The sequence below is a fragment of the Squalius cephalus genome (assembly GCF_949319135.1).
Source record: "Squalius cephalus genome assembly, chromosome: 1".
Taxonomy (NCBI): domain Eukaryota; kingdom Metazoa; phylum Chordata; class Actinopteri; order Cypriniformes; family Leuciscidae; genus Squalius; species Squalius cephalus.
In genome coordinates, this window is record NC_137122.1 from 24,408,915 (window position 1) to 24,417,737 (window position 8,823).

At 38.6% G+C, this 8,823-nt stretch overlaps 1 long non-coding RNA gene across 1 annotated transcript in view; it reads right to left on the bottom strand.

The window, feature by feature from the left end:
- LOC307157469 overlaps window positions 1-5,868 on the bottom strand; it is a 55,285-nt gene extending 49,417 nt beyond the window's left edge. The window contains exon 1 of the long non-coding RNA XR_013820995.1: window positions 5,793-5,868. This is a non-coding gene — a long non-coding RNA (uncharacterized lncRNA). The remainder of the gene's footprint in view (window positions 1-5,792) is intronic.
- Window positions 5,869-8,823: the final 2,955 nt, after the last annotated feature.

The window sequence follows — 8,823 nt, forward strand, 5'->3', positions numbered from 1 at the left end:
CTAAACCTCAAAAAAATGACACAGTCAAGACCTCGAAGCAGATATGAGGGAGAAACACCCATAAACACCAGCCGCTCCAATTCTAAGGGTCTTTCCTTACCATTAATGCTTGAATAACACACATACGTCTCTTCCAACGCTATCTCACGACCAATTCGTACGAATTTGTACGAGTGATAAAAAAGTGGCTAATTCGTACGAATTCGTACGACCTCACTCGTACGAATTTGTACGATTTGTCTAAACCCACGTGATGGGTAGGTTTAGGGGCGGGGTCAGGGGTAGGTCATTCGTATGAATTCATACGAATTGGCAATTCGTAAAATATGTACGATTTAGCAAAAATCGTACGAATTCGTACGAGTGAGGTGGTATGAATTCGTACGAATTAGCCACCTCGTAGAATTCGTACGAATTGCCGTGAGATCAGGCTGTCTCTTCAAATAATAATAATGGCCAGTGCAGTGGCTGGGATATACATAAACCTACCAACATCCATTGCCATGATTTCTGGAATGATTATCGCAAGAGGAAAAAATGATGTTTTAGTCACATCAGTTAATGGAAACGTCGTCTTTTCGCAATCGTTTTTTGTCGACATTTAGAAAAAAAAAAATCGCAAAGTTTTGTGCAAATCTGTAATGGAAACATGCCTAGTGAAGCACTTCCAGGGTTCTACGTCAGCAAATTCAATATTTGTGACCGAAATCTAATTTTTGTGTGAACTAACCCTTTAAAGGCCATTCTCAATTCAATTCTGAATGGTGATTGTTTATATTTGATACATCATGCTTTTATGACTCATATAGTATGATAGTGAGAATATGAAGCTTGAGGAGGAAGAAATACTACATTTTATTCAGAGGCCCAAACTCAGCAAAAATATGAAATTGGTATAGTTGCTGATATTTACAGTGGGGAGAACAAGTATTTGATACACTGCCGATTTTGCAGGTTTTCCCACTTACAAAGCATGCAGAAGTCTGTAATTTTTATCATAGGTACTCTGCAACTGTGAGTGATGGAATCTAAAACTAAAATCCAGAAAATCACATTGTATGATTTGTAAGTAATTAATTTACATTTTATTGCATGACATAAGTATTTGATACATCAGAAAAGCAGAACTTAATATTTGGTACAGAAACATTTGTTTGCAATTACAGAGATCATACGTTTCCTGTAGTTCTTGACCAGGTTTGCACACACTGCAGGGATTTTGGCCCACTCCTCCATACAGATCCTTCAGGTTTTGGGGCTGTCACTGGGCAGTACGGACTTTTAGCTCCCTCCAAAGATTTTCTATTGGGTTCAGGTCTGGAGACTGGCTAGGCCACTCCAGGACCTTGAGATGCTTCTTACGGAGCCACTCCTTAGTTGCCCTGGCTGTGTGTTTCGGGTCGTTGTCATGCTGGAAGACCCAGCCATGACCCATCTTCAATGCTCTTACTGAGAGAAGAAGGTCGTTGGCCAAGATCTCGCGATGCATGCCCCCATCTATCCTCCCCTCAATACGGTGCAGTCGTCCTGTCCCCTTTGCAGAAAAGCATCCCCAAAGAATGATGTTTCCACCTCCATGCTTCACGGTTGGGATGGTGTTCTTGGGGTTGTACTCATCCTTCTTCTTCCTCCAAACACGGCGAGTGGAGTTTAGACCAAAAAGCTCTATTTTTGTCTCATCAGACCACATGACCTTCTCCCATTCCTCCTCTGGATCATCCAGATGGTCATTGGCAAACTTCAGACGGGCCTGGACATGCGCTGGCTTGAGCAGGGGGAACTTGCGTGCGCTGCAGGATTTTAATCCATGACAGGGTAGTGTGTTACTAATGGTTTTCTTTGAGACTGTGGTCCCAGCTCTCTTCAGGTCATTGACCAGTTCCTGCCGTGTAGTTCTGGGCTGATCCCTCACCTTCCTCATGATCATTGATGCCCCACGAGGTGAGAACTTGCATGGTGGCCCAGACCGAGGGAGATTGACCGTCATCTTGAACTTCTTCCATTTTCTAATAATTGTGCCAACAATTGTTGCCTTCTCACCAAGCTGCTTGCCTATTGTCCTGTAGCCCATCCCAGCCTTGTGCAGGTCTACAATTTTATCCCTGATGTCCTTACACAGCTCTCTGGTCTTGGCCATTGTGGAGAGGTTGGAGTCTGTTTGATTGAGTGTGTGGACAGGTGTCTTTTACACAGGTAACAAGTTCAAACAGGTGCAGTTAATACAAGTAATGAGTGGAGAACAAGAGGGCTTCTTAAAGTGTTACTTCAGGATTTAGCATTAAGCTTTGTATTAGTAGAAAACCTGTAGTATTTTCGAATTACCGTGCTTTCCACCCTCATATCCCCCTGAGACAAGAGATTTATGTATTTTTTGTCTGGAAAAAAAAGGATTTTCTGGCCAGAGGCTAAAGACTACAGCCAGTAGATGGCGTTGTTCCGCATGTTTTCAGCCCGCCCATACAGGGAGGGATCTCACTCACAGAATGTACACAGTGTCAGCCGTCTTTCTATGGAAGCTAAGCTAGCAGGCTCTTGTTCTGTGGAGAAAGCTGAATAGTAGGAGAAAGCTGAGTAAGTAGGGAAAACCATCCTCCTTTTCCCGGACTTGTCCGGCGGGCGAGATCGTTCAAAATGTCCGGGATTCAGCATTTGCGTTCGCCATTCATTGTTTAACTTACATACAGCTCACCTTTTGTTTCAATCTAACTGAATTCATTCCGATTGGTGAATCTGAATGCAGTGTTTACATGAACGCTAAACAAGTGATCGGTTGATGTGCGTTTTACCCTTGCTAAGAAAATTCCCGCTCCTCCGTGAGAGATGCGAGACCCGGCGCGTCTCAGTAACACCGGCCTCGCGTCGTTCTCCCGCGGCCGTCAGCCTCGTTCTGCTCGCCACAGTAAACATAATGAATGGCAACTGTAGAACGCAAAAGCCGAATCCCGGACATTTTGGGCGATCTCTAGAGATCCCTGGCAAACTCATCACGTAGGCTAAGCCTTGTTGTTTTCAACTAGTGCGCACTCTTACCGGTAGGCGTGGCCTCCTAAGGCAGCGAAGCAAGTGCATTCTGGGAGTTGTTGTCTTTCATCCACATGAGCCAAAAATACATTTTCTGGCTTTTCTCAGTCTAGAAAGCTCCAAATTCAAAAATTTCTTCACATTTCTTCTACTTAAAGGACAAGTTCGGTATTTTACACTTAAAGCCCTGTTTACAGATCGTTTCTGATGAAATAGAATGGTTGAGATAAAAATGTGGACACATGCTGCTGTCCCGAGAATTTTAGGTTTATTTCGCTTCTCCCCCCCACCTACAGAATGGCAGCCTATGGGCACTGGAACAATCCTTCCTAAAACGTGAAACTCACCGAGTGGTCAGGGGTGTTCACTGATGTGCTCACACAAAAATCGCTGCAAAAGATGCTTTCCAACAGGTTTTATCGTAGTTTTTGTCCAACTCCATTGACTTGCATTGAATGTGCTGTGTGAGGTACGGTATTACTCCGCCGCTTCTTCTTCTGCTTCTTCTGTGTATTCAATTAAATGCCAGTGGTTTGCTTGCAATTGGCAAAGGTGCATTATCGCCACCAACTGGGCTGGAGTGTTTATTATTCAAGCTCTCAACGGAAGAATCTACGGGTGTGAGACGTTTGGAAAAATAGGTCCACAGTTTTACAACGAATGGTAAAACACCTGTTGGAAAGCATCTTTTGCAGCGATTTTTGTGTGAGCATATCAGTGGACACCCCTGACCACTCGGTGAGTTTCATGTCTTTGTAAACGAAAGTTTCATGCGTTTTATGAAGGATTGTTCCAGTGCCCATAGGCTGCCATTCTGTAGGTGGGGGGGAAAGCGAAATAAACCTAAAATTCTCGGGACAGCAGCATGTGACCAAATTTTAATCTTAACCGTTCTATTTCATCAGAAACGATCTGTAAACAGGGCTTTAAGTGTAAAATACCGAACTTGTCCTTTAAATGACCTATTTTAAATACACATTCATCTTCCCAGAGGTGAAGTATCCCTTTAAAGAAAAACTAACAAGTCTGTGAGAGCCGGAATTCTTGCTGGTTGGTAGGTGATCAAATACTTATGTCATGCAATAAAATGCAAATTAATTATTTAAAAATCATACAATGATTTTCTGGATTTTTGTTTTAGATTCCATCTCTCACAGTTGAAGTGTACCTATGATAAAAATTACAGACCTCTACATGCTTTGTAAGTAGGAAAACCTGCAAAATTGGCAGTGTATCAAATACTTGTTCTCCCCAATGTATATGGGCAAAAAGTAATATGAAATTATGATGCTTGAAATGTAAATCAATGAGTTTACAGCTGTATAGATATTACTTACATAAAATAAAATGCATTTAAATATAATTTTTCACTCTATAGGCCTATCTCATAATATGTCTTAGTAAGATGATATGTAAAAGCTTATGATCAAAGCTTATGTAGTTTTAATTATAATGCAATGCAATACAATGATGATAAACCTTCCTCAAAAGCTGAAAAGAAAAATTATTACTGTAATCAGATAAAAATGTAGGCCTACTACTTTAAATTTAGTGTTAAAATAACTTGAGATAACTCAAATATCCAAATTGTCAGTTAATATAGGCCTAGGCCTATCTTCACATTTAAGCTGATTAAATTTAAAATTATAAGGCATCATGAACGCTTACTTTTTAAGTTAAAACAATATTTTTTTACAGTGAATAAAGCAGGATCTTCTCTGCAGAATGATGAATGAAACGCAAACAACCTCTTTAACAGAACCACTGATCCAAATGTAACAAAAACTCAGTTCTATCATAAACAGTTAATATGCTGCTGAGTTGAAGAAGAACATCTCTGTATGTTCCCCACCGAATCAGCAGTTTAACCCAGAAATCTTTGCCACACATTTGTCCTGCCAAGAGCAAGTCAACTATATACAGAAATTGGCTGCAGAAATTTGGCTAAGCGCATTGCTAACTGGTTAGTATGCTTAGCTATCTATTATACTGTATACGGTTTATTAAAAGGTCAATAAGAAAAGGTATAGCTAGAAATGAATAGCTAGAACAAAAATACTGCAATAGATTACAGGCTTTTTGATCAGACAACTGGTTACTCTTTGGGATAGGATTTGAGACACCACCTTTTGACTTGAGCCAAGGAGCAACAACATAAAATACCCTAGCAACCACTTAACAACCTAGGAACAATTTAACATCCACCTAGAACACCCTAGCAATATATCCAGCTGAAAACATCCAAGCAATCAATTAACAACCACTCAGAACAACCTTGCAGTTGCTTGACAAGCACCAACACAACATTGAAACCACATACCCACCCAGAAAACCCTAACAACCATTAGACCTAGCAACTGCTTAACAACACCTAGACCATGAACCACTCAACAACAACAACAACAACCTAGTAACAGCTTAACCACACAGAACACCTTAGCAACCACTTAACAACCACCCAGAACATCCTAGTCGCTTTACAACCACAGAACAATCTAGAAACCACCTAACCGCCCAAAACACACTAGCTTATTGATTGATGCTGTTTTCTGTTTATGCGTGAACAAAACTTATCTTAAAAGAAAGTCTCAGCTTTTAAATCCTGTCGATAAATGTCGTTTTGGCGCTCTTTTTAGTGTGGCGCGTGATCGATCGTTGCGCCTCAGTTCAAGCGGCACGTGAACCGATCATTTCTTCCCCTGTAGGCTATTAAAGCACTAAATAAACATGAGTGAACATCCAAAGGTATGTTGAGATACAGTATAACTTACCGAAATGTATTATGCCTCAATCAGTGTTTCAACCGCGAGCAGACGTCATCAGCAAACTGTCACGTGTTACGCCAACGGTAAGCCCACATTTCCCTCAGGAAAGCCTTTCGATGTCCACAGCTGGACAGTTTGTTAGCTAGAAAAATAATAAAAAAAGTCTTTTTGCGAAAGATATGCACTATATTACATTTTTACTTAAGTTGTTAGTGATGTCTTATTTAATGCATGTTTGATTAGATCCGTCACGAAAACAAGTTTATGTTTAGCCTACATGTTTAGCCTACATTTAAGAATATATTTAAAAAACGAATTGGAGTGAAAACATCATTAAAAAAGTTATTATTATAAAAACGGCCTTTTGTGCTAATTAAATGTTTGTATAGGGCTACAAATCTGTTTTTATTGGTTTATTTTATCTTTAAAATAATAATAATAATAATAATAATAATAATAATAATAATAATAAGCAGTTGATATGTAATGAACAGCTTTGTCTGATCATTTTAATATTTAATATTACAGTAATGTATCAACTGACAGGGTTCCCTGAATAGTTTACAGCTTGAGTTTTATTTTATTTTTTCTTGATAGCTATCCAAACTGAATGGATATCGAAATGATTGAGCAATTTGTGAATCAAAATCAAATCAAATCAATCAATACCCAGCCCTACTAACAACCACCCAGAACACCCTATCAACAACTTAACAACCACCCAGAACACCCTAGCAACCACTTAGCAACCACCCAGAACTATCAGCCTCATAGAACACCCTAGCAACCACCCTGAATACCGTAGCAACCAAATTCTTAATTATATTTAAGAATTGTATTAAATTATATTAACTGCAAAATTATTAACCAAATTGAGTCCAAAAACTGCAACTCCCGTGTATTTTCTTATAAATCCCTGCACAAATCCAGACGGAGACGCAAACGAATTACCTGCAGAAACACTTTGTTTGGACTCCTATAAACTGGCACCAGAGCCTGGACTCTCCTCGACGCCAGAACGGTTAAGATTTCAACAATGCAAAGCATATGCTTATGAAAATAATTACCTAACCTTGAGTTCAGGGGCTTCTTGGCTACAGATAGAGGGGCCAGACGCAGCGCCAGGTAACGTCTGCAATTATAACCGGGCTGAATAACCTCCATCAAAACTCACTTCATGCGCATTACGCGCTAGAAAAAGCCCATAAAAGCCTATTCAGGATCAAGGATGCCTGTTCCCAGAGGCCCCTCTATCTCTAATTGTAATCTATTAAGAATCACAAAAGCTGCAGACGGGAAGGTTTCCGAGCGGAGCGTCTGTTCAGACAGACAGGCACCTGGGAAATCGGAGGAGGTTTTCAGTCCAGGAGGAAAAGTGTATCGCTTTCTGAAGCTAATTAGTCCTGTACATGACCAATCAGAAGAAATACAACAGCTGGCCAAGAAATATATTTGCCTTCCATTCGTGAAAGACAGCCAGTGGAAAGAAACAGAGGAATACCTGATGTTATTCGAGAGGGCCGTTTCAGGGGACAAAATGTGGGACAAATATAGACCCTCAACAATCTCATTTTCATTGTTTCCTACAGCTTGAATGGACACGAGTGCATCGGCCAAGAGACACATTCAGAAGGGTGAAACTCATGAAGCCTGTCATAAGAACATATTTAACCTCAAAAGAAGATTTAAGAAATTATATTTTACAACCATTAAGGTTTTTTAATAGATTGAGTGACTATGCAAAGTGAAAAAAAAAAAGATATATCATCTAAATAGTAATGTATTTATACATAATGCAATATTTATACTGCCTTTAGTTTATGAGTAATAATGAGAATTACATGCAAACTCAAATATTAAACACTATGTATAACAATAAATAATAATAATACAATTTAATAATAATTATATGTCACAAATCAGAAATATATACTGTATATATATATATATTCTATATGCAAAATATGATTTATTTTGAATTTGGGGTGAGAGCCGCTCTGTATGCTGGTGCCATATTTGTGCTATACAGAAACAGGATCACACTAACATTAAATATAATTATATTGTCAACTATACAAATATACCCAACAAACCATGATGTACAGAAGGATGTTTATAACACTATAGTGTGCATGTGTGTTAAAATACATACAAAAAAGGGTTATAGGATCAAAATGAAAAGAATTCAATAAAAAAAATGCACCATTATAAAATCTATGATATTTAAATCAGGGAATATCATTATATCAACTGGTTTGACTTACCCGTTTAGTCAGTTTAGTAAGTTTACTTTAGTCACTCTCTGAATTTAGAACCACACACTAGTATATACTCTTATTATTTTAAATATATATATATTTTTTTTTTATGGCAGAGACAAGTCGTATACTAGTATTCTGTTCTGAATATGACATTCCAGACTGTAATTACACTTTTGACCAGCAGAGAGAGACACAGCTCCTGCATTTAATTTAGCCTAGAAAATATTGTCCTGTGCAAGTATTCATTTGTAGACTCAAATCCATGATCATATTATATTAGAGTCCTTTTAAAGTTCCCCTGTTGTCAATCATTTCATCCATTAAAACTAATCGATCACCAAAATGACATTTTTAAGCATTTTTTACTTTTTTTAAAAATATATATTTTTATGCCTTAAAATAGCTTGAATGTAACTTGACACCCTTGCCTCATTTATTATACGCGGTTCTATGAATATGCAAATGAGCCCCGCCTCCACTCACTCACAGCAGCTCAGAGATCCACTCGTTGACGATCACACGTTAATCTGATTGGTTACAAGGTAGTTTGTGACGTCAGAAACACCAGCGATTTCAACCCGTGTCTTTGGTTCACTGCCGTTTTAAGGAGAAAATACTCAGCAATGGTGATGACTTATGAATTTACACATGGTTTGTCTTAAATCATATTAAAAATTCCACGTAGACATATAAACAACTTTAAAAGCTGGATTTTTACCACAGGGGGATTTTAAGCTCAGTTTTAATGCACAAACACAAATAAAAATTCAACAACA